At 48.4% G+C, this 24,261-nt stretch overlaps 1 protein-coding gene across 1 annotated transcript in view; it reads left to right on the top strand.

Moving 5' to 3' along the window:
* The window catches only part of megf10 (multiple EGF-like-domains 10), a 166,259-nt gene that overhangs the window by 43,621 nt on the left and 98,377 nt on the right, over positions 1 to 24,261 (top strand). The window lies entirely within an intron of this gene.

Here is a 24,261-nt window from a genome sequence, read left to right as displayed (position 1 = left end):
AGCAGTAGATGTTGTAGCAGTAGATGTTGTAGCAGAAGGTGTTGTAGCAGTAGGCAGTAGGTGTTGTAGCAGAAGGTGTTGTAACAGTAGGTGTTGTAGCAGAAGGTGTTGTAGCAGAAGGTGTTGTAGCAGAAGGCAGTAGGTGTTGTAGCAGTAGGTGTTGTAGCAGAAGGTGTTGTAGCAGAAGGTGTTGAGGCAGTAGGTGTTGTAGCAGAAGGTGTTGTAACAGTAGGTGTTGTAGCAGAAGGTGTTGTAGCAGAAGGCAGTAGGTGTTGTAGCAGTAGGTGTTGTAGCAGTAGGCAGTAGGTGTTGAGGCAGTAGGTTTTGTAGCAGTAGGCAGTAGGTGTTGTAGCAGAAGGCAGTAGGTGTTGTAGCAGTAGGTGTTGTAGCAGAAGGCAGTAGGTGTTGTAGCAGTAGGCAGTAGGTGTTGTAGCAGAAGGTGTTGTAGCAGAAGGCAGTAGGTGTTGATGCAGAAGGTTTTGTAGCAGTAGGTGTTGTAGCAAAAGGCGTTGTAGCAGAAGGTGTTGTAGCAGAAGGTGTTGTAGCAGTAGGTGCTGTAGCAGAAGGCAGTAGGTGTTGTGGCAGAAGGTGTTGTAGCAGTAGGCAGTAGGTGTTGTAGCAGTAGGCAGTAGGCGTTGTAGCAGTAGGCAGTAGGTGTTGTTGCAGTAGGTGTTGTAGCAGTAGGCAGTAGGTTTTGTAGCAGAAGGCAGTAGGTGTTGTAGCAGAAGGCAGTAGGTGTTGTAGCAGAAGGCAGTAGGTGTTGTAGCAGAAGGCAGTAGGTGTTGTAGCAGTAGGCAGTAGGTTTTGTAGCAGAAGGCAGTAAGTGTTGTAGCAGAAGGCAGTAGGTGTTGTAGCAGTAGGCAGTAGGTGTTGTAGCAGTAAGTGTTGTAGCAGAAGGCAGTAGGTGTTGTAGCAGTAGGCAGTAGGTGTTGTAGCAGTAAGTGTTGTAGCAGAAGGCAGTAGGTGTTGTAGCAGTAGGCAGTAGGTGTTGTAGCAGAAGGTGTTGTAACAGAAGGTGTTGTAGCAGAAGGTGTTGTAGCAGAAGGCAGTAGGTGTTGTAGCAGTTGGTGTTGTAGCAGTAGGCAGTAGGTGTTGAGGCAGTAGGCAGTAGGTGTTGTAGCAGAAGGCAGTAGGTGTTGTGGCAGAAGGTGTTGTAGCAGTAGGCAGTAGGTGTTGTAGCAGTAGGCAGTAGGTGTTGATGCAGTAGGTGTTGTAGCAGAAGGCAGTAGGTGTTGTAGCAGACGGTAGTAGGTGTTGTAGCAGAAGGCAGTAGGTGTTGTAGCAGAATGCAGTAGGTGTTGTAGCAGACGGTAGTAGGTGTTGTAGCAGTAGGCAGTAGGTGTTGTAGCAGAAGGTGTTGTAACAGAAGGTGTTGTAGCAGAAGGTGTTGTAGCAGAAGGCAGTAGGTGTTGTAGCAGTTGGTGTTGTAGCAGTAGGCAGTAGGTGTTGAGGCAGTAGGTGTTGTAGCAGAAGGCAGTAGGTGTTGTGGCAGAAGGTGTTGTAGCAGTAGGCAGTAGGTGTTGTAGCAGTAGGCAGTAGGTGTTGTAGCAGTAGGCAGTAGGTGTTGATGCAGTAGGTGTTGTAGCAGAAGGCAGTAGGTGTTGTAGCAGACGGTAGTAGGTGTTGTAGCAGAAGGCAGTAGGTGTTGTAGCAGAAGGCAGTAGGTGTTGTAGCAGACGGTAGTAGGTGTTGTAGCAGAAGGCAGTAGGTGTTGTAGCAGTAGGCAGTAGTTGTTGTAGCAGTATGTGTTGTAGCAGAAGGCAGCAGGTGTTGTAGCAGTAGGTGTTGTAGCAGAAGGTGTTGTAGCAGAAGGCAGTAGGTGTTGTAGCAGTAGGCAGTAGGTGTTGTAGCAGAAGGTGTTGTAGCAGTAGGCAGTAGGTGTTGTAGCAGAAGGTGTTGTAGCAGTAGGCAGTAGGGGTTGTAGCAGAAGGTGTTGTAGCAGAAGGCAGTAGGTGTTGTAGCAGTAGGTGTTGTAGCAGAAGGTTTTCTAGCAGTGGGTGTTGTAGCAGTAGGTGTTTTAGCAGAAGGTGTTGTAGCAGAAGGTGTTTTAGCAGAAGGCAGTAGGTGTTGTAGCAGTAGGCAGTAGGTGTTGTAGCAGTAGGCAGTAGGTGTTGTAGCACTAGGCAGTAGGTGTTGTAGCAGAAGGTTTTGTAGCAGTAGGTGTTGTAGCAGTAGGTGTTGTAGCAGAAGGTGTTGTAGCAGAAGGTGTTGTAGCAGAAGGTGTTGTAGCAGAAGGTGTTTTAGCAGAAGGTGTTTTAGCAGTAGGCAGTAGGTGCTGTAGCAGTAGGCAGTAGGTGTTGTAGCAGAAGGCAGTAGGTGTTGTAGCAGAAGGCAGTAGGTGTTGTAGCAGTAGGTGTTGTAGCAGAAGGTGTTGTAGCAGAAGGTGTTGAGGCAGTAGGTGTTGTAGCAGAAGGTGTTGTAACAGTAGGTGTTGTAGCAGAAGGTGTTGTAGCAGAAGGCAGTAGGTGTTGTAGCAGTAGGTGTTGTAGCAGTAGGCAGTAGGTGTTGTAGCAGTAGGTGTTGTAGCAGAAGGCAGTAGGTGTTGTAGCAGTAGGCAGTAGGTGTTGTAGCAGAAGGCAGTAGGTTTTGTAGCAGAAGGCAGTAGGTGTTGTAGCAGAAGGCAGTAGGTGTTGTAGCAGTAGGTGTTGTAGCAGAAGGCAGTAGGTGTTGTAGCAGTAGGCAGTAGGTGTTGTAGCAGAAGGTTTTCTAGCAGAAGGCAGTAGGTGTTGTAGCAGAAGGTTTTGTAGCAGTAGGTGTTGTAGCAGAAGGCGTTGTAGCAGAAGGTGTTGTAGCAGAAGGTGTTGTAGCAGTAGGTGCTGTAGCAGAAGGCAGTAGGTGTTGTGGCAGAAGGTGTTGTAGCAGTAGGCAGTAGGTGTTGTAGCAGTAGGCAGTAGGCGTTGTAGCAGTAGGCAGTAGGTGTTGTGGCAGTAGGTGTTGTAGCAGTAGGCAGTAGGTTTTGTAGCAGAAGGCAGTAGGTGTTGTAGCAGTAGGTGTTGTAGCAGAAGGCAGTAGGTGTTGTAGCAGTAGGCAGTAGGTGTTGTAGCAGAAGGTTTTCTAGCAGAAGGCAGTAGGTGTTGTAGCAGAAGGTTTTGTAGCAGTAGGTGTTGTAGCAAAAGGCGTTGTAGCAGAAGGTGTTGTAGCAGAAGGTGTTGTAGCAGTAGGTGCTGTAGCAGAAGGCAGTAGGTGTTGTGGCAGAAGGTGTTGTAGCAGTAGGCAGTAGGTGTTGTAGCAGTAGGCAGTAGGCGTTGTAGCAGTAGGCAGTAGGTGTTGTGGCAGTAGGTGTTGTAGCAGTAGGCAGTAGGTTTTGTAGCAGAAGGCAGTAGGTGTTGTAGCAGAAGGCAGTAGGTGTTGTAGCAGAAGGCAGTAGGTGTTGTAGCAGTAGGCAGTAGGTTTTGTAGCAGAAGGCAGTAAGTGTTGTAGCAGAAGGCAGTAGGTGTTGTAGCAGTAGGCAGTAGGTGTTGTAGCAGTAAGTGTTGTAGCAGAAGGCAGTAGGTGTTGTAGCAGTAGGCAGTAGGTGTTGTAGCAGAAGGTGTTGTAACAGAAGGTGTTGTAGCAGAAGGTGTTGTAGCAGAAGGCAGTAGGTGTTGTAGCAGTTGGTGTTGTAGCAGTAGGCAGTAGGTGTTGAGGCAGTAGGCAGTAGGTGTTGTAGCAGAAGGCAGTAGGTGTTGTGGCAGAAGGTGTTGTAGCAGTAGGCAGTAGGTGTTGTAGCAGTAGGCAGTAGGTGTTGTAGCAGTAGGCAGTAGGTGTTGATGCAGTAGGTGTTGTAGCAGAAGGCAGTAGGTGTTGTAGCAGACGGTAGTAGGTGTTGTAGCAGAAGGCAGTAGGTGTTGTAGCAGAATGCAGTAGGTGTTGTAGCAGACGGTAGTAGGTGTTGTAGCAGTAGGCAGTAGGTGTTGTAGCAGAAGGTGTTGTAACAGAAGGTGTTGTAGCAGAAGGTGTTGTAGCAGAAGGCAGTAGGTGTTGTAGCAGTTGGTGTTGTAGCAGTAGGCAGTAGGTGTTGAGGCAGTAGGTGTTGTAGCAGAAGGCAGTAGGTGTTGTGGCAGAAGGTGTTGTAGCAGTAGGCAGTAGGTGTTGTAGCAGTAGGCAGTAGGTGTTGTAGCAGTAGGCAGTAGGTGTTGATGCAGTAGGTGTTGTAGCAGAAGGCAGTAGGTGTTGTAGCAGACGGTAGTAGGTGTTGTAGCAGAAGGCAGTAGGTGTTGTAGCAGAAGGCAGTAGGTGTTGTAGCAGACGGTAGTAGGTGTTGTAGCAGAAGGCAGTAGGTGTTGTAGCAGTAGGCAGTAGTTGTTGTAGCAGTATGTGTTGTAGCAGAAGGCAGCAGGTGTTGTAGCAGTAGGTGTTGTAGCAGAAGGTGTTGTAGCAGAAGGCAGTAGGTGTTGTAGCAGTAGGCAGTAGGTGTTGTAGCAGAAGGTGTTGTAGCAGTAGGCAGTAGGTGTTGTAGCAGAAGGTGTTGTAGCAGTAGGCAGTAGGGGTTGTAGCAGAAGGTGTTGTAGCAGAAGGCAGTAGGTGTTGTAGCAGTAGGTGTTTTAGCAGAAGGTTTTCTAGCAGTAGGTGTTGTAGCAGTAGGTGTTTTAGCAGAAGGTGTTGTAGCAGAAGGTGTTTTAGCAGAAGGCAGTAGGTGTTGTAGCAGTAGGCAGTAGGTGTTGTAGCAGTAGGCAGTAGGTGTTGTAGCAGTAGGCAGTAGGTGTTGTAGCAGTAGGCAGTAGGTGTTGATGCAGTAGGTGTTGTAGCAGAAGGCAGTAGGTGTTGTAGCAGACGTTAGTAGGTGTTGTAGCAGAAGGCAGTAGGTGTTGTAGCAGAAGGCAGTAGGTGTTGTAGCAGAAGGCAGTAGGTGTTGTAGCAGAAGGCAGTAGGTGTTGTAGCAGACGGTAGTAGGTGTTGTAGCAGAAGGCAGTAGGTGTTGTAGCAGTAGGCAGTAGTTGTTGTAGCAGTATGTGTTGTAGCAGAAGGCAGCAGGTGTTGTAGCAGTAGGTGTTGTAGCAGAAGGTGTTGTAGCAGAAGGCAGTAGGTGTTGTAGCAGTAGGCAGTAGGTGTTGTAGCAGAAGGTGTTGTAGCAGTAGGCAGTAGGTGTTGTAGCAGAAGGTGTTGTTGCAGTAGGCAGTAGGGGTTGTAGCAGAAGGTGTTGTAGCAGAAGGCAGTAGGTGTTGTAGCAGTAGGTGTTGTAGCAGAAGGTTTTCTAGCAGTAGGTGTTGTAGCAGTAGGTGTTTTAGCAGAAGGTGTTGTAGCAGAAGGTGTTTTAGCAGAAGGCAGTAGGTGTTGTAGCAGTAGGCAGTAGGTGTTGTAGCAGTAGGCAGTAGGTGTTGTAGCAGTAGGCAGTAGGTGTTGTAGCAGAAGGTTTTGTAGCAGTAGGTGTTGTAGCAGTAGGTGTTGTAGCAGAAGGTGTTGTAGCAGAAGGTGTTGTAGCAGAAGGTGTTTTAGCAGAAGGTGTTTTAGCAGTAGGCAGTAGGTGCTGTAGCAGTAGGCAGTAGGTGTTGTAGCAGAAGGCAGTAGGTGTTGTAGCAGAAGGCAGTAGGTGTTGTAGCAGTAGGTGTTGTAGCAGAAGGTGTTGTAGCAGAAGGTGTTGAGGCAGTAGGTGTTGTAGCAGAAGGTGTTGTAACAGTAGGTGTTGTAGCAGAAGGTGTTGTAGCAGAAGGCAGTAGGTGTTGTAGCAGTAGGTGTTGTAGCAGTAGGCAGTAGGTGTTGTAGCAGTAGGTGTTGTAGCAGAAGGCAGTAGGTGTTGTAGCAGTAGGCAGTAGGTGTTGTAGCAGAAGGCAGTAGGTTTTGTAGCAGAAGGCAGTAGGTGTTGTAGCAGAAGGCAGTAGGTGTTGTAGCAGTAGGTGTTGTAGCAGAAGGCAGTAGGTGTTGTAGCAGTAGGCAGTAGGTGTTGTAGCAGAAGGTTTTCTAGCAGAAGGCAGTAGGTGTTGTAGCAGAAGGTTTTGTAGCAGTAGGTGTTGTAGCAGAAGGCGTTGTAGCAGAAGGTGTTGTAGCAGAAGGTGTTGTAGCAGTAGGTGCTGTAGCAGAAGGCAGTAGGTGTTGTGGCAGAAGGTGTTGTAGCAGTAGGCAGTAGGTGTTGTAGCAGTAGGCAGTAGGCGTTGTAGCAGTAGGCAGTAGGTGTTGTGGCAGTAGGTGTTGTAGCAGTAGGCAGTAGGTTTTGTAGCAGAAGGCAGTAGGTGTTGTAGCAGTAGGTGTTGTAGCAGAAGGCAGTAGGTGTTGTAACAGTAGGCAGTAGGTGTTGTAGCAGAAGGTTTTCTAGCAGAAGGCAGTAGGTGTTGTAGCAGAAGGTTTTCTAGCAGAAGGCAGTAGGTGTTGTAGCAGAAGGTTTTGTAGCAGTAGGTGTTGTAGCAAAAGGCGTTGTAGCAGAAGGTGTTGTAGCAGAAGGTGTTGTAGCAGTAGGTGCTGTAGCAGAAGGCAGTAGGTGTTGTGGCAGAAGTTGTTGTAGCAGTAGGCAGTAGGTGTTGTAGCAGTAGGCAGTAGGCGTTGTAGCAGTAGGCAGTAGGTGTTGTGGCAGTAGGTGTTGTAGCAGTAGGCAGTAGGTTTTGTAGCAGAAGGCAGTAGGTGTTGTAGCAGAAGGCAGTAGGTGTTGTAGCAGAAGGCAGTAGGTGTTGTAGCAGAAGGCAGTAGGTGTTGTAGCAGTAGGCAGTAGGTTTTGTAGCAGAAGGCAGTAAGTGTTGTAGCAGAAGGCAGTAGGTGTTGTAGCAGTAGGCAGTAGGTGTTGTAGCAGTAAGTGTTGTAGCAGAAGGCAGTAGGTGTTGTAGCAGTAGGCAGTAGGTGTTGTAGCAGTAAGTGTTGTAGCAGAAGTTAGTAGGTGTTGTAGCAGTAGGCAGTAGGTGTTGTAGCAGAAGGTGTTGTAACAGAAGGTGTTGTAGCAGAAGGTGTTGTAGCAGAAGGCAGTAGGTGTTGTAGCAGTTGGTGTTGTAGCAGTAGGCAGTAGGTGTTGAGGCAGTAGGCAGTAGGTGTTGTAGCAGAAGGCAGTAGGTGTTGTGGCAGAAGGTGTTGTAGCAGTAGGCAGTAGGTGTTGTAGCAGTAGGCAGTAGGTGTTGTAGCAGTAGGCAGTAGGTGTTGATGCAGTAGGTGTTGTAGCAGAAGGCAGTAGGTGTTGTAGCAGACGGTAGTAGGTGTTGTAGCAGAAGGCAGTAGGTGTTGTAGCAGAATGCAGTAGGTGTTGTAGCAGACGGTAGTAGGTGTTGTAGCAGTAGGCAGTAGGTGTTGTAGCAGAAGGTGTTGTAACAGAAGGTGTTGTAGCAGAAGGTGTTGTAGCAGAAGGCAGTAGGTGTTGTAGCAGTTGGTGTTGTAGCAGTAGGCAGTAGGTGTTGAGGCAGTAGGTGTTGTAGCAGAAGGCAGTAGGTGTTGTGGCAGAAGGTGTTGTAGCAGTAGGCAGTAGGTGTTGTAGCAGTAGGCAGTAGGTGTTGTAGCAGTAGGCAGTAGGTGTTGATGCAGTAGGTGTTGTAGCAGAAGGCAGTAGGTGTTGTAGCAGACGGTAGTAGGTGTTGTAGCAGAAGGCAGTAGGTGTTGTAGCAGAAGGCAGTAGGTGTTGTAGCAGACGGTAGTAGGTGTTGTAGCAGAAGGCAGTAGGTGTTGTAGCAGTAGGCAGTAGTTGTTGTAGCAGTATGTGTTGTAGCAGAAGGCAGCAGGTGTTGTAGCAGTAGGTGTTGTAGCAGAAGGTGTTGTAGCAGAAGGCAGTAGGTGTTGTAGCAGTAGGCAGTAGGTGTTGTAGCAGAAGGTGTTGTAGCAGTAGGCAGTAGGTGTTGTAGCAGAAGGTGTTGTAGCAGTAGGCAGTAGGGGTTGTAGCAGAAGGTGTTGTAGCAGAAGGCAGTAGGTGTTGTAGCAGTAGGTGTTGTAGCAGAAGGTTTTCTAGCAGTAGGTGTTGTAGCAGAAGGTGTTTTAGCAGAAGGTGTTGTAGCAGAAGGTGTTTTAGCAGAAGGCAGTAGGTGTTGTAGCAGTAGGCAGTAGGTGTTGTAGCAGTAGGCAGTAGGTGTTGTAGCAGTAGGCAGTAGGTGTTGTAGCAGAAGGTTTTGTAGCAGTAGGTGTTGTAGCAGTAGGTGTTGTAGCAGAAGGTGTTGTAGCAGAAGGTGTTGTAGCAGAAGGTGTTTTAGCAGAAGGTGTTTTAGCAGTAGGCAGTAGGTGCTGTAGCAGTAGGCAGTAGGTGTTGTAGCAGAAGGCAGTAGGTGTTGTAGCAGAAGGCAGTAGGTGTTGTAGCAGTAGGTGTTGTAGCAGAAGGTGTTGTAGCAGAAGGTGTTGAGGCAGTAGGTGTTGTAGCAGAAGGTGTTGTAACAGTAGGTGTTGTAGCAGAAGGTGTTGTAGCAGAAGGCAGTAGGTGTTGTAGCAGTAGGTGTTGTAGCAGTAGGCAGTAGGTGTTGTAGCAGTAGGTGTTGTAGCAGTAGGCAGTAGGTGTTGTAGCAGAAGGCAGTAGGTGTTGTAGCAGAAGGCAGTAGGTGTTGTAGCAGACGGTAGTAGGTGTTGTAGCAGAAGGCAGTAGGTGTTGTAGCAGTAGGCAGTAGTTGTTGTAGCAGTATGTGTTGTAGCAGAAGGCAGCAGGTGTTGTAGCAGTAGGTGTTGTAGCAGAAGGTGTTGTAGCAGAAGGCAGTAGGTGTTGTAGCAGTAGGCAGTAGGTGTTGTAGCAGAAGGTGTTGTAGCAGTAGGCAGTAGGTGTTGTAGCAGAAGGTGTTGTAGCAGTAGGCAGTAGGGGTTGTAGCAGAAGGTGTTGTAGCAGAAGGCAGTAGGTGTTGTAGCAGTAGGTGTTGTAGCAGAAGGTTTTCTAGCAGTAGGTGTTGTAGCAGAAGGTGTTTTAGCAGAAGGTGTTGTAGCAGAAGGTGTTTTAGCAGAAGGCAGTAGGTGTTGTAGCAGTAGGCAGTAGGTGTTGTAGCAGTAGGCAGTAGGTGTTGTAGCAGAAGGTTTTGTAGCAGTAGGTGTTGTAGCAGTAGGTGTTGTAGCAGAAGGTGTTGTAGCAGAAGGTGTTGTAGCAGAAGGTGTTTTAGCAGAAGGTGTTTTAGCAGTAGGCAGTAGGTGCTGTAGCAGTAGGCAGTAGGTGTTGTAGCAGAAGGCAGTAGGTGTTGTAGCAGAAGGCAGTAGGTGTTGTAGCAGTAGGTGTTGTAGCAGAAGGTGTTGTAGCAGAAGGTGTTGAGGCAGTAGGTGTTGTAGCAGAAGGTGTTGTAACAGTAGGTGTTGTAGCAGAAGGTGTTGTAGCAGAAGGCAGTAGGTGTTGTAGCAGTAGGTGTTGTAGCAGTAGGCAGTAGGTGTTGTAGCAGTAGGTGTTGTAGCAGTAGGCAGTAGGTGTTGTAGCAGTAGGCAGTAGGTGTTGTAGCAGAAGGCAGTAGGTTTTGTAGCAGAAGGCAGTAGGTGTTGTAGCAGAAGGCAGTAGGTGTTGTAGCAGTAGGTGTTGTAGCAGAAGGCAGTAGGTGTTGTAGCAGTAGGCAGTAGGTGTTGTAGCAGAAGGTTTTCTAGCAGAAGGCAGTAGGTGTTGTAGCAGAAGGTTTTGTAGCAGTAGGTGTTGTAGCAGAAGGCGTTGTAGCAGAAGGTGTTGTAGCAGAAGGTGTTGTAGCAGTAGGTGCTGTAGCAGAAGGCAGTAGGTGTTGTGGCAGAAGGTGTTGTAGCAGTAGGCAGTAGGTGTTGTAGCAGTAGGCAGTAGGCGTTGTAGCAGTAGGCAGTAGGTGTTGTGGCAGTAGGTGTTGTAGCAGTAGGCAGTAGGTTTTGTAGCAGAAGGCAGTAGGTCTTGTAGCAGTAGGTGTTGTAGCAGAAGGCAGTAGGTGTTGTAGCAGTAGGCAGTAGGTGTTGTAGCAGAAGGTTTTCTAGCAGAAGGCAGTAGGTGTTGTAGCAGAAGGTTTTGTAGCAGTAGGTGTTGTAGCAGAAGGCGTTGTAGCAGAAGGTGTTGTAGCAGAAGGTGTTGTAGCAGTAGGTGCTGTAGCAGAAGGCAGTAGGTGTTGTGGCAGAAGGTGTTGTAGCAGTAGGCAGTAGGTGTTGTAGCAGTAGGCAGTAGGTGTTGATGCAGTAGGTGTTGTAGCAGAAGGCAGTAGGTGTTGTAGCAGACGGTAGTAGGTGTTGTAGCAGTATGTGTTGTAGCAGAAGGCAGCAGGTGTTTTAGCAGTAGGTGTTGTACCAGAAGGTGTTGTAGCAGAAGGCAGTAGGTGTTGTAGCAGTAGGCAGTAGGTGTTGTAGCAGAAGGTGTTGTAGCAGTAGGCAGTAGGTGTTGTAGCAGAAGGTGTTGTAGCAGTAGGCAGTATGGGTTGTAGCAGAAGGTGTTGTAGCAGAAGGCAGTAGGTGTTGTAGCAGTAGGCAGTAGGTGTTGTAGCAGAAGGTTTTCTAGCAGTAGGTGTTGTAGCAGTAGGCAGTAGGTGTTGTAGCAGTAGGCAGTAGGTGTTGTAGCAGTAGGCAGTAGGTGTTGTAGCAGAAGGTGTTGTAACAGAAGGTGTTGTAGCAGAAGGTGTTGTAGCAGAAGGCAGTAGGTGTTGTAGCAGTTGGTGTTGTAGCAGTAGGCAGTAGGTGTTGAGGCAGTAGGCAGTAGGTGTTGTAGCAGAAGGCAGTAGGTGTTGTGGCAGAAGGTGTTGTAGCAGTAGGCAGTAGGTGTTGTAGCAGTAGGCAGTAGGTGTTGATGCAGTAGGTGTTGTAGCAGAAGGCAGTAGGTGTTGTAGCAGACGGTAGTAGGTGTTGTAGCAGAAGGCAGTAGGTGTTGTAGCAGAATGCAGTAGGTGTTGTAGCAGACGGTAGTAGGTGTTGTAGCAGTAGGCAGTAGGTGTTGTAGCAGAAGGTGTTGTAACAGAAGGTGTTGTAGCAGAAGGTGTTGTAGCAGAAGGCAGTAGGTGTTGTAGCAGTTGGTGTTGTAGCAGTAGGCAGTAGGTGTTGAGGCAGTAGGTGTTGTAGCAGAAGGCAGTAGGTGTTGTGGCAGAAGGTGTTGTAGCAGTAGGCAGTAGGTGTTGTAGCAGTAGGCAGTAGGTGTTGTAGCAGTAGGCAGTAGGTGTTGATGCAGTAGGTGTTGTAGCAGAAGGCAGTAGGTGTTGTAGCAGACGGTAGTAGGTGTTGTAGCAGAAGGCAGTAGGTGTTGTAGCAGAAGGCAGTAGGTGTTGTAGCAGACGGTAGTAGGTGTTGTAGCAGAAGGCAGTAGGTGTTGTAGCAGTAGGCAGTAGTTGTTGTAGCAGTATGTGTTGTAGCAGAAGGCAGCAGGTGTTGTAGCAGTAGGTGTTGTAGCAGAAGGTGTTGTAGCAGAAGGCAGTAGGTGTTGTAGCAGTAGGCAGTAGGTGTTGTAGCAGAAGGTGTTGTAGCAGTAGGCAGTAGGTGTTGTAGCAGAAGGTGTTGTAGCAGTAGGCAGTAGGGGTTGTAGCAGAAGGTGTTGTAGCAGAAGGCAGTAGGTGTTGTAGCAGTAGGTGTTGTAGCAGAAGGTTTTCTAGCAGTAGGTGTTGTAGCAGTAGGTGTTTTAGCAGAAGGTGTTTTAGCAGAAGGCAGTAGGTGTTGTAGCAGTAGGCAGTAGGTGTTGTAGCAGTAGGCAGTAGGTGTTGTAGCACTAGGCAGTAGGTGTTGTAGCAGAAGGTTTTGTAGCAGTAGGTGTTGTAGCAGTAGGTGTTGTAGCAGAAGGTGTTGTAGCAGAAGGTGTTGTAGCAGAAGGTGTTTTAGCAGAAGGTGTTTTAGCAGTAGGCAGTAGGTGCTGTAGCAGTAGGCAGTAGGTGTTGTAGCAGAAGGCAGTAGGTGTTGTAGCAGAAGGCAGTAGGTGTTGTAGCAGTAGGTGTTGTAGCAGAAGGTGTTGTAGCAGAAGGTGTTGAGGCAGTAGGTGTTGTAGCAGAAGGTGTTGTAACAGTAGGTGTTGTAGCAGAAGGCAGTAGGTGTTGTAGCAGTAGGTGTTGTAGCAGTAGGCAGTAGGTGTTGTAGCAGTAGGTGTTGTAGCAGAAGGCAGTAGGTGTTGTAGCAGTAGGCAGTAGGTGTTGTAGCAGAAGGCAGTAGGTTTTGTAGCAGAAGGCAGTAGGTGTTGTAGCAGAAGGCAGTAGGTGTTGTAGCAGTAGGTGTTGTAGCAGAAGGCAGTAGGTGTTGTAGCAGTAGGCAGTAGGTGTTGTAGCAGAAGGTTTTCTAGCAGAAGGCAGTAGGTGTTGTAGCAGAAGGTTTTGTAGCAGTAGGTGTTGTAGCAGAAGGCGTTGTAGCAGAAGGTGTTGTAGCAGAAGGTGTTGTAGCAGTAGGTGCTGTAGCAGAAGGCAGTAGGTGTTGTGGCAGAAGGTGTTGTAGCATTAGGCAGTAGGTGTTGTAGCAGTAGGCAGTAGGCGTTGTAGCAGTAGGCAGTAGGTGTTGTGGCAGTAGGTGTTGTAGCAGTAGGCAGTAGGTTTTGTAGCAGAAGGCAGTAGGTGTTGTAGCAGTAGGTGTTGTAGCAGAAGGCAGTAGGTGTTGTAGCAGTAGGCAGTAGGTGTTGTAGCAGAAGGTTTTCTAGCAGAAGGCAGTAGGTGTTGTAGCAGAAGGTTTTGTAGCAGTAGGTGTTGTAGCAAAAGGCGTTGTAGCAGAAGGTGTTGTAGCAGAAGGTGTTGTAGCAGTAGGTGCTGTAGCAGAAGGCAGTAGGTGTTGTGGCAGAAGGTGTTGTAGCAGTAGGCAGTAGGTGTTGTAGCAGTAGGCAGTAGGCGTTGTAGCAGTAGGCAGTAGGTGTTGTGGCAGTATGTGTTGTAGCAGTAGGCAGTAGGTTTTGTAGCAGAAGGCAGTAGGTGTTGTAGCAGAAGGCAGTAGGTGTTGTAGCAGAAGGCAGTAGGTGTTGTAGCAGTAGGCAGTAGGTTTTGTAGCAGAAGGCAGTAAGTGTTGTAGCAGAAGGCAGTAGGTGTTGTAGCAGTAGGCAGTAGGTGTTGTAGCAGTAAGTGTTGTAGCAGAAGGCAGTAGGTGTTGTAGCAGTAGGCAGTAGGTGTTGTAGCAGAAGGTGTTGTAACAGAAGGTGTTGTAGCAGAAGGTGTTGTAGCAGAAGGCAGTAGGTGTTGTAGCAGTTGGTGTTGTAGCAGTAGGCAGTAGGTGTTGAGGCAGTAGGCAGTAGGTGTTGTAGCAGAAGGCAGTAGGTGTTGTGGCAGAAGGTGTTGTAGCAGTAGGCAGTAGGTGTTGTAGCAGTAGGCAGTAGGTGTTGTAGCAGTAGGCAGTAGGTGTTGATGCAGTAGGTGTTGTAGCAGAAGGCAGTAGGTGTTGTAGCAGACGGTAGTAGGTGTTGTAGCAGAAGGCAGTAGGTGTTGTAGCAGAATGCAGTAGGTGTTGTAGCAGACGGTAGTAGGTGTTGTAGCAGTAGGCAGTAGGTGTTGTAGCAGAAGGTGTTGTAGCAGTAGGCAGTAGGGGTTGTAGCAGAAGGTGTTGTAGCAGTAGGCAGTAGGTGTTGTAGCAGAAGGTGTTGTAACAGAAGGTGTTGTAGCAGAAGGTGTTGTAGCAGAAGGCAGTAGGTGTTGTAGCAGTTGGTGTTGTAGCAGTAGGCAGTAGGTGTTGAGGCAGTAGGTGTTGTAGCAGAAGGCAGTAGGTGTTGTGGCAGAAGGTGTTGTAGCAGTAGGCAGTAGGTGTTGTAGCAGTAGGCAGTAGGTTTTGTAGCAGAAGGCAGTAGGTGTTGTAGCAGAAGGCAGTAGGTGTTGTAGCAGAAGGCAGTAGGTGTTGTAGCAGAAGGCAGTAGGTGTTGTAGCAGTAGGCAGTAGGTTTTGTAGCAGAAGGCAGTAAGTGTTGTAGCAGAAGGCAGTAGGTGTTGTAGCAGTAGGCAGTAGGTGTTGTAGCAGTAAGTGTTGTAGCAGAAGGCAGTAGGTGTTGTAGCAGTAGGCAGTAGGTGTTGTAGCAGTAAGTGTTGTAGCAGAAGTTAGTAGGTGTTGTAGCAGTAGGCAGTAGGTGTTGTAGCAGAAGGTGTTGTAAGCGAAGGTGTTGTAGCAGAAGGTGTTGTAGCAGAAGGCAGTAGGTGTTGTAGCAGTTGGTGTTGTAGCAGTAGGCAGTAGGTGTTGAGGCAGTAGGCAGTAGGTGTTGTAGCAGAAGGCAGTAGGTGTTGTGGCAGAAGGTGTTGTAGCAGTAGGCAGTAGGTGTTGTAGCAGTAGGCAGTAGGTGTTGTAGCAGTAGGCAGTAGGTGTTGATGCAGTAGGTGTTGTAGCAGAAGGCAGTAGGTGTTGTAGCAGACGGTAGTAGGTGTTGTAGCAGAAGGCAGTAGGTGTTGTAGCAGAATGCAGTAGGTGTTGTAGCAGACGGTAGTAGGTGTTGTAGCAGTAGGCAGTAGGTGTTGTAGCAGAAGGTGTTGTAACAGAAGGTGTTGTAGCAGAAGGTGTTGTAGCAGAAGGCAGTAGGTGTTGTAGCAGTTGGTGTTGTAGCAGTAGGCAGTAGGTGTTGAGGCAGTAGGTGTTGTAGCAGAAGGCAGTAGGTGTTGTGGCAGAAGGTGTTGTAGCAGTAGGCAGTAGGTGTTGTAGCAGTAGGCAGTAGGTGTTGTAGCAGTAGGCAGTAGGTGTTGATGCAGTAGGTGTTGTAGCAGAAGGCAGTAGGTGTTGTAGCAGACGGTAGTAGGTGTTGTAGCAGAAGGCAGTAGGTGTTGTAGCAGAAGGCAGTAGGTGTTGTAGCAGACGGTAGTAGGTGTTGTAGCAGAAGGCAGTAGGTGTTGTAGCAGTAGGCAGTAGTTGTTGTAGCAGTATGTGTTGTAGCAGAAGGCAGCAGGTGTTGTAGCAGTAGGTGTTGTAGCAGAAGGTGTTGTAGCAGAAGGCAGTAGGTGTTGTAGCAGTAGGCAGTAGGTGTTGTAGCAGAAGGTGTTGTAGCAGTAGGCAGTAGGTGTTGTAGCAGAAGGTGTTGTAGCAGTAGGCAGTAGGGGTTGTAGCAGAAGGTGTTGTAGCAGAAGGCAGTAGGTGTTGTAGCAGTAGGTGTTGTAGCAGAAGGTTTTCTAGCAGTAGGTGTTGTAGCAGAAGGTGTTTTAGCAGAAGGTGTTGTAGCAGAAGGTGTTTTAGCAGAAGGCAGTAGGTGTTGTAGCAGTAGGCAGTAGGTGTTGTAGCAGTAGGCAGTAGGTGTTGTAGCAGTAGGCAGTAGGTGTTGTAGCAGAAGGTTTTGTAGCAGTAGGTGTTGTAGCAGTAGGTGTTGTAGCAGAAGGTGTTGTAGCAGAAGGTGTTGTAGCAGAAGGTGTTTTAGCAGAAGGTGTTTTAGCAGTAGGCAGTAGGTGCTGTAGCAGTAGGCAGTAGGTGTTGTAGCAGAAGGCAGTAGGTGTTGTAGCAGAAGGCAGTAGGTGTTGTAGCAGTAGGTGTTGTAGCAGAAGGTGTTGTAGCAGAAGGTGTTGAGGCAGTAGGTGTTGTAGCAGAAGGTGTTGTAACAGTAGGTGTTGTAGCAGAAGGTGTTGTAGCAGAAGGCAGTAGGTGTTGTAGCAGTAGGTGTTGTAGCAGTAGGCAGTAGGTGTTGTAGCAGTAGGTGTTGTAGCAGTAGGCAGTAGGTGTTGTAGCAGTAGGCAGTAGGTGTTGTAGCAGAAGGCAGTAGGTTTTGTAGCAGAAGGCAGTAGGTGTTGTAGCAGAAGGCAGTAGGTGTTGTAGCAGTAGGTGTTGTAGCAGAAGGCAGTAGGTGTTGTAGCAGTAGGCAGTAGGTGTTGTAGCAGAAGGTTTTCTAGCAGAAGGCAGTAGGTGTTGTAGCAGAAGGTTTTGTAGCAGTAGGTGTTGTAGCAGAAGGCGTTGTAGCAGAAGGTGTTGTAGCAGAAGGTGTTGTAGCAGTAGGTGCTGTAGCAGAAGGCAGTAGGTGTTGTGGCAGAAGGTGTTGTAGCAGTAGGCAGTAGGTGTTGTAGCAGTAGGCAGTAGGCGTTGTAGCAGTAGGCAGTAGGTGTTGTGGCAGTAGGTGTTGTAGCAGTAGGCAGTAGGTTTTGTAGCAGAAGGCAGTAGGTCTTGTAGCAGTAGGTGTTGTAGCAGAAGGCAGTAGGTGTTGTAGCAGTAGGCAGTAGGTGTTGTAGCAGAAGGTTTTCTAGCAGAAGGCAGTAGGTGTTGTAGCAGAAGGTTTTGTAGCAGTAGGTGTTGTAGCAGAAGGCGTTGTAGCAGAAGGTGTTGTAGCAGAAGGTGTTGTAGCAGTAGGTGCTGTAGCAGAAGGCAGTAGGTGTTGTGGCAGAAGGTGTTGTAGCAGTAGGCAGTAGGTGTTGTAGCAGTAGGCAGTAGGTGTTGATGCAGTAGGTGTTGTAGCAGAAGGCAGTAGGTGTTGTAGCAGACGGTAGTAGGTGTTGTAGCAGTATGTGTTGTAGCAGAAGGCAGCAGGTGTTTTAGCAGTAGGTGTTGTACCAGAAGGTGTTGTAGCAGAAGGCAGTAGGTGTTGTAGCAGTAGGCAGTAGGTGTTGTAGCAGAAGGTGTTGTAGCAGTAGGCAGTAGGTGTTGTAGCAGAAGGTGTTGTAGCAGTAGGCAGTATGGGTTGTAGCAGAAGGTGTTGTAGCAGAAGGCAGTAGGTGTTGTAGCAGTAGGCAGTAGGTGTTGTAGCAGAAGGTTTTCTAGCAGTAGGTGTTGTAGCAGTAGGCAGTAGGTGTTGTAGCAGTAGGCAGTAGGTGTTGTAGCAGTAGGCAGTAGGTGTTGTAGCAGTAGGCAGTAGGTGTTGTAGCAGAAGGTGTTGTAACAGAAGGTGTTGTAGCAGAAGGTGTTGTAGCAGAAGGCAGTAGGTGTTGTAGCAGTTGGTGTTGTAGCAGTAGGCAGTAGGTGTTGAGGCAGTAGGCAGTAGGTGTTGTAGCAGAAGGCAGTAGGTGTTGTGGCAGAAGGTGTTGTAGCAGTAGGCAGTAGGTGTTGTAGCAGTAGGCAGTAGGTGTTGATGCAGTAGGTGTTGTAGCAGAAGGCAGTAGGTGTTGTAGCAGACGGTAGTAGGTGTTGTAGCAGAAGGCAGTAGGTGTTGTAGCAGAATGCAGTAGGTGTTGTAGCAGACGGTAGTAGGTGTTGTAGCAGTAGGCAGTAGGTGTTGTAGCAGAAGGTGTTGTAACAGAAGGTGTTGTAGCAGAAGGTGTTGTAGCAGAAGGCAGTAGGTGTTGTAGCAGTTGGTGTTGTAGCAGTAGGCAGTAGGTGTTGAGGCAGTAGGTGTTGTAGCAGAAGGCAGTAGGTGTTGTGGCAGAAGGTGTTGTAGCAGTAGGCAGTAGGTGTTGTAGCAGTAGGCAGTAGGTGTTGTAGCAGTAGGCAGTAGGTGTTGATGCAGTAGGTGTTGTAGCAGAAGGCAGTAGGTGTTGTAGCAGACGGTAGTAGGTGTTGTAGCAGAAGGCAGTAGGTGTTGTAGCAGAAGGCAGTAGGTGTTGTAGCAGACGGTAGTAGGTGTTGTAGCAGAAGGCAGTAGGTGTTGTAGCAGTAGGCAGTAGTTTTTGTAGCAGTATGTGTTGTAGCAGAAGGCAGCAGGTGTTGTAGCAGTAGGTGTTGTAGCAGAAGGTGTTGTAGCAGAAGGCAGTAGGTGTTGTAGCAGTAGGCAGTAGGTGTTGTAGCAGTAGGTGTTGTAGCAGTAGGCAGTAGGTGTTGTAGCAGTAGGTGTTGTAGCAGAAGGCAGTAGGTGTTGTAGCAGTAGGTGTTGTAGCAGAAGGTTTTCTAGCAGTAGGTGTTGTAGCAGTAGGTGTTTTAGCAGAAGGTGTTGTAGCAGAAGGTGTTTTAGCAGAAGGCAGTAGGTGTTGTAGCAGTAGGCAGTAGGTGTTGTAGCAGTAGGCAGTAGGTGTTGTAGCACTAGGCAGTAGGTGTTGTAGCAGAAGGTTTTGTAGCAGTAGGTGTTGTAGCAGTAGGTGTTGTAGCAGAAGGTGTTGTAGCAGAAGGTGTTGTAGCAGAAGGTGTTTTAGCAGAAGGTGTTTTAGCAGTAGGCAGTAGGTGCTGTAGCAGTAGGCAGTAGGTGTTGTAGCAGAAGGCAGTAGGTGTTGTAGCAGAAGGCAGTAGGTGTTGTAGCAGTAGGTGTTGTAGCAGAAGGTGTTGTAGCAGAAGGTGTTGAGGCAGTAGGTGTTGTAGCAGAAGGTGTTGTAACAGTAGGTGTTGTAGCAGAAGGTGTTGTAGCAGAAGGCAGTAGGTGTTGTAGCAGTAGGTGTTGTAGCAGTAGGCAGTAGGTGTTGTAGCAGTAGGTGTTGTAGCAGAAGGCAGTAGGTGTTGTAGCAGTAGGCAGTAGGTGTTGTAGCAGAAGGCAGTAGGTTTTGTAGCAGAAGGCAGTAGGTGTTGTAGCAGAAGGCAGTAGGTGTTGTAGCAGTAGGTGTTGTAGCAGAAGGCAGTAGGTGTTGTAGCAGTAGGCAGTAGGTGTTGTAGCAGAAGGTTTTCTAGCAGAAGGCAGTAGGTGTTGTAGCAGAAGGTTTTGTAGCAGTAGGTGTTGTAGCAGAAGGCGTTGTAGCAGAAGGTGTTGTAGCAGAAGGTGTTGTAGCAGTAGGTGCTGTAGCAGAAGGCAGTAGGTGTTGTGGCAGAAGGTGTTGTAGCATTAGGCAGTAGGTGTTGTAGCAGTAGGCAGTAGGCGTTGTAGCAGTAGGCAGTAGGTGTTGTGGCAGTAGGTGTTGTAGCAGTAGGCAGTAGGTTTTGTAGCAGAAGGCAGTAGGTGTTGTAGCAGTAGGTGTTGTAGCAGAAGGCAGTAGGTGTTGTAGCAGTAGGCAGTAGGTGTTGTAGCAGAAGGTTTTCTAGCAGAAGGCAGTAGGTGTTGTAGCAGAAGGTTTTGTAGCAGTAGGTGTTGTAGCAAAAGGCGTTGTAGCAGAAGGTGTTGTAGCAGAAGGTGTTGTAGCAGTAGGTGCTGTAGCAGAAGGCAGTAGGTGTTGTGGCAGAAGGTGTTGTAGCAGTAGGCAGTAGGTGTTGTAGCAGTAGGCAGTAGGCGTTGTAGCAGTAGGCAGTAGGTGTTGTGGCAGTATGTGTTGTAGCAGTAGGCAGTAGGTTTTGTAGCAGAAGGCAGTAGGTGTTGTAGCAGAAGGCAGTAGGTGTTGTAGCAGAAGGCAGTAGGTGTTGTAGCAGTAGGCAGTAGGTTTTGTAGCAGAAGGCAGTAAGTGTTGTAGCAGAAGGCAGTAGGTGTTGTAGCAGTAGGCAGTAGGTGTTGTAGCAGTAAGTGTTGTAGCAGAAGGCAGTAGGTGTTGTAGCAGTAGGCAGTAGGTGTTGTAGCAGAAGGTGTTGTAACAGAAGGTGTTGTAGCAGAAGGTGTTGTAGCAGAAGGCAGTAGGTGTTGTAGCAGTTGGTGTTGTAGCAGTAGGCAGTAGGTGTTGAGGCAGTAGGCAGTAGGTGTTGTAGCAGAAGGCAGTAGGTGTTGTGGCAGAAGGTGTTGTAGCAGTAGGCAGTAGGTGTTCTAGCAGTAGGCAGTAGGTGTTGTAGCAGTAGGCAGTAGGTGTTGATGCAGTAGGTGTTGTAGCAGAAGGCAGTAGGTGTTGTAGCAGACGGTAGTAGGTGTTGTAGCAGAAGGCAGTAGGTGTTGTAGCAGAATGCAGTAGGTGTTGTAGCAGACGGTAGTAGGTGTTGTAGCAGTAGGCAGTAGGTGTTGTAGCAGAAGGTGTTGTAACAGAAGGTGTTGTAGCAGAAGGTGTTGTAGCAGAAGGCAGTAGGTGTTGTAGCAGTTGGTGTTGTAGCAGTAGGCAGTAGGTGTTGAGGCAGTAGGTGTTGTAGCAGAAGGCAGTAGGTGTTGTGGCAGAAGGTGTTGTAGCAGTAGGCAGTAGGTGTTGTAGCAGTAGGCAGTAGGTGTTGTAGCAGTAGGCAGTAGGTGTTGATGCAGTAGGTGTTGTAGCAGAAGGCAGTAGGTGTTGTAGCAGACGGTAGTAGGTGTTGTAGCAGAAGGCAGTAGGTGTTGTAGCAGAAGGCAGTAGGTGTTGTAGCAGACGGTAGTAGGTGTTGTAGCAGAAGGCAGTAGGTGTTGTAGCAGTAGGCAGTAGTTTTTGTAGCAGTATGTGTTGTAGCAGAAGGCAGCAGGTGTTGTAGCAGTAGGTGTTGTAGCAGAAGGTGTTGTAGCAGAAGGCAGTAGGTGTTGTAGCAGTAGGCAGTAGGTGTTGTAGCAGTAGGTGTTGTAGCAGTAGGCAGTAGGTGTTGTAGCAGTAGGTGTTGTAGCAGAAGGCAGTAGGTGTTGTAGCAGTAGGTGTTGTAGCAGAAGGTTTTCTAGCAGTAGGTGTTGTAGCAGTAGGTGTTTTAGCAGAAGGTGTTGTAGCAGAAGGTGTTTTAGCAGAAGGCAGTAGGTGTTGTAGCAGTAGGCAGTAGGTGTTGTAGCAGTAGGCAGTAGGTGTTGTAGCACTAGGCAGTAGGTGTTGTAGCAGAAGGTTTTGTAGCAGTAGGTGTTGTAGCAGTAGGTGTTGTAGCAGAAGGTGTTGTAGCAGAAGGTGTTGTAGCAGAAGGTGTTTTAGCAGAAGGTGTTTTAGCAGTAGGCAGTAGGTGCTGTAGCAGTAGGCAGTAGGTGTTGTAGCAGAAGGCAGTAGGTGTTGTAGCAGAAGGCAGTAGGTGTTGTAGCAGTAGGTGTTGTAGCAGAAGGTGTTGTAGCAGAAGGTGTTGAGGCAGTAGGTGTTGTAGCAGAAGGTGTTGTAACAGTAGGTGTTGTAGCAGAAGGTGTTGTAGCAGAAGGCAGTAGGTGTTGTAGCAGTAGGTGTTGTAGCAGTAGGCAGTAGGTGTTGTAGCAGTAGGTGTTGTAGCAGAAGGCAGTAGGTGTTGTAGCAGTAGGCAGTAGGTGTTGTAGCAGAAGGCAGTAGGTTTTGTAGCAGAAGGCAGTAGGTGTTGTAGCAGAAGGCAGTAGGTGTTGTAGCAGTAGGTGTTGTAGCAGAAGGCAGTAGGTGTTGTAGCAGTAGGCAGTAGGTGTTGTAGCAGAAGGTTTTCTAGCAGAAGGCAGTAGGTGTTGTAGCAGAAGGTTTTGTAGCAGTAGGTGTTGTAGCAGAAGGCGTTGTAGCAGAAGGTGTTGTAGCAGAAGGTGTTGTAGCAGTAGGTGCTGTAGCAGAAGGCAGTAGGTGTTGTGGCAGAAGGTGTTGTAGCATTAGGCAGTAGGTGTTGTAGCAGTAGGCAGTAGGCGTTGTAGCAGTAGGCAGTAGGTGTTGTGGCAGTAGGTGTTGTAGCAGTAGGCAGTAGGTTTTGTAGCAGAAGGCAGTAGGTGTTGTAGCAGTAGGTGTTGTAGCAGAAGGCAGTAGGTGTTGTAGCAGTAGGCAGTAGGTGTTGTAGCAGAAGGTTTTCTAGCAGAAGGCAGTAGGTGTTGTAGCAGAAGGTTTTGTAGCAGTAGGTGTTGTAGCAAAAGGCGTTGTAGCAGAAGGTGTTGTAGCAGAAGGTGTTGTAGCAGTAGGTGCTGTAGCAGAAGGCAGTAGGTGTTGTGGCAGAAGGTGTTGTAGCAGTAGGCAGTAGGTGTTGTAGCAGTAGGCAGTAGGCGTTGTAGCAGTAGGCAGTAGGTGTTGTGGCAGTATGTGTTGTAGCAGTAGGCAGTAGGTTTTGTAGCAGAAGGCAGTAGGTGTTGTAGCAGAAGGCAGTAGGTGTTGTAGCAGAAGGCAGTAGGTGTTGTAGCAGTAGGCAGTAGGTTTTGTAGCAGAAGGCAGTAAGTGTTGTAGCAGAAGGCAGTAGGTGTTGTAGCAGTAGGCAGTAGGTGTTGTAGCAGTAAGTGTTGTAGCAGAAGGCAGTAGGTGTTGTAGCAGTAGGCAGTAGGTGTTGTAGCAGAAGGTGTTGTAACAGAAGGTGTTGTAGCAGAAGGTGTTGTAGCAGAAGGCAGTAGGTGTTGTAGCAGTTGGTGTTGTAGCAGTAGGCAGTAGGTGTTGAGGCAGTAGGCAGTAGGTGTTGTAGCAGAAGGCAGTAGGTGTTGTGGCAGAAGGTGTTGTAGCAGTAGGCAGTAGGTGTTGTAGCAGTAGGCAGTAGGTGTTGTAGCAGTAGGCAGTAGGTGTTGATGCAGTAGGTGTTGTAGCAGAAGGCAGTAGGTGTTGTAGCAGACGGTAGTAGGTGTTGTAGCAGAAGGCAGTAGGTGTTGTAGCAGAATGCAGTAGGTGTTGTAGCAGACGGTAGTAGGTGTTGTAGCAGTAGGCAGTAGGTGTTGTAGCAGAAGGTGTTGTAACAGAAGGTGTTGTAGCAGAAGGTGTTGTAGCAGAAGGCAGTAGGTGTTGTAGCAGTTGGTGTTGTAGCAGTAGGCAGTAGGTGTTGAGGCAGTAGGTGTTGTAGCAGAAGGCAGTAGGTGTTGTGGCAGAAGGTGTTGTAGCAGTAGGCAGTAGGTGTTGTAGCAGTAGGCAGTAGGTGTTGATGCAGTAGGTGTTGTAGCAGAAGGCAGTAGGTGTTGTAGCAGACGGTAGTAGGTGTTGTAGCAGAAGGCAGTAGGTGTTGTAGCAGAAGGCAGTAGGTGTTGTAGCAGACGGTAGTAGGTGTTGTAGCAGAAGGCAGTAGGTGTTGTAGCAGTAGGCAGTAGTTGTTGTAGCAGTATGTGTTGTAGCAGAAGGCAGCAGGTGTTGTAGCAGTAGGTATTGTAGCAGAAGGTGTTGTAGCAGAAGGCAGTAGGTGTTGTAGCAGTAGGCAGTAGGTGTTGTAGCAGAAGGTGTTGTAGCAGTAGGCAGTAGGTGTTGTAGCAGAAGGTGTTGTAGCAGTAGGCAGTAGGGGTTGTAGCAGAAGGTGTTGTAGCAGAAGGCAGTAGGTGTTGTAGCAGTAGGTGTTTTAGCAGAAGGTTTTCTAGCAGTAGGTGTTGTAGCAGTAGGTGTTTTAGCAGAAGGTGTTGTAGCAGAAGGTGTTTTAGCAGAAGGCAGTAGGTGTTGTAGCAGTAGGCAGTAGGTGTTGTAGCAGTAGGCAGTAGGTGTTGTAGCAGTAGGCAGTAGGTGTTGATGCAGTAGGTGTTGTAGCAGAAGGCAGTAGGTGTTGTAGCAGACGTTAGTAGGTGTTGTAGCAGAAGGCAGTAGGTGTTGTAGCAGAAGGCAGTAGGTGTTGTAGCAGACGGTAGTAGGTGTTGTAGCAGAAGGCAGTAGGTGTTGTAGCAGTAGGCAGTAGTTGTTGTAGCAGTATGTGTTGTAGCAGAAGGCAGCAGGTGTTGTAGCAGTAGGTGTTGTAGCAGAAGGTGTTGTAGCAGAAGGCAGTAGGTGTTGTAGCAGTAGGCAGTAGGTGTTGTAGCAGAAGGTGTTGTAGCAGTAGGCAGTAGGTGTTGTAGCAGAAGGTGTTGTAGCAGTAGGCAGTAGGGGTTGTAGCAGAAGGTGTTGTAGCAGAAGGCAGTAGGTGTTGTAGCAGTAGGTGTTGTAGCAGAAGGTTTTCTAGCAGTAGGTGTTGTAGCAGTAGGTGTTTTAGCAGAAGGTGTTGTAGCAGAAGGTGTTTTAGCAGAAGGCAGTAGGTGTTGTAGCAGTAGGCAGTAGGTGTTGTAGCAGTAGGCAGTAGGTGTTGTAGCAGTAGGCAGTAGGTGTTGTAGCAGAAGGTTTTGTAGCAGTAGGTGTTGTAGCAGTAGGTGTTGTAGCAGAAGGTGTTGTAGCAGAAGGTGTTGTAGCAGAAGGTGTTTTAGCAGAAGGTGTTTTAGCAGTAGGCAGTAGGTGCTGTAGCAGTAGGCAGTAGGTGTTGTAGCAGAAGGCAGTAGGTGTTGTAGCAGAAGGCAGTAGGTGTTGTAGCAGTAGGTGTTGTAGCAGAAGGTGTTGTAGCAGAAGGTGTTGAGGCAGTAGGTGTTGTAGCAGAAGGTGTTGTAACAGTAGGTGTTGTAGCAGAAGGTGTTGTAGCAGAAGGCAGTAGGTGTTGTAGCAGTAGGTGTTGTAGCAGTAGGCAGTAGGTGTTGTAGCAGTAGGTGTTGTAGCAGAAGGCAGTAGGTGTTGTAGCAGTAGGCAGTAGGTGTTGTAGCAGAAGGCAGTAGGTTTTGTAGCAGAAGGCAGTAGGTTTTGTAGCAGAAGGCAGTAGGTGTTGTAGCAGTAGGTGTTGTAGCAGAAGGCAGTAGGTGTTGTAGCAGTAGGCAGTAGGTGTTGTAGCAGAAGGTTTTCTAGCAGAAGGCAGTAGGTGTTGTAGCAGAAGGTTTTGTAGCAGTAGGTGTTGTAGCAAAAGGCGTTGTAGCAGAAGGTGTTGTAGCAGAAGGTGTTGTAGCAGTAGGTGCTGTAGCAGAAGGCAGTAGGTGTTGTGGCAGAAGTTGTTGTAGCAGTAGGCAGTAGGTGTTGTAGCAGTAGGCAGTAGGCGTTGTAGCAGTAGGCAGTAGGTGTTGTGGCAGTAGGTGTTGTAGCAGTAGGCAGTAGGTTTTGTAGCAGAAGGCAGTAGGTGTTGTAGCAGAAGGCAGTAGGTGTTGTAGCAGAAGGCAGTAGGTGTTGTAGCAGAAGGCAGTAGGTGTTGTAGCAGTAGGCAGTAGGTTTTGTAGCAGAAGGCAGTAAGTGTTGTAGCAGAAGGCAGTAGGTGTTGTAGCAGTAGGCAGTAGGTGTTGTAGCAGTAAGTGTTGTAGCAGAAGGCAGTAGGTGTTGTAGCAGTAGGCAGTAGGTGTTGTAGCAGTAAGTGTTGTAGCAGAAGTTAGTAGGTGTTGTAGCAGTAGGCAGTAGGTGTTGTA

The sequence above is a fragment of the Odontesthes bonariensis genome, chromosome 22 (assembly GCF_027942865.1).
Source record: "Odontesthes bonariensis isolate fOdoBon6 chromosome 22, fOdoBon6.hap1, whole genome shotgun sequence".
NCBI lineage: Eukaryota > Metazoa > Chordata > Actinopteri > Atheriniformes > Atherinopsidae > Odontesthes > Odontesthes bonariensis.
The sequence above is the reverse complement of the archived record's forward strand: the minus strand, read 5'-3'. Positions and strand labels throughout refer to the sequence as shown.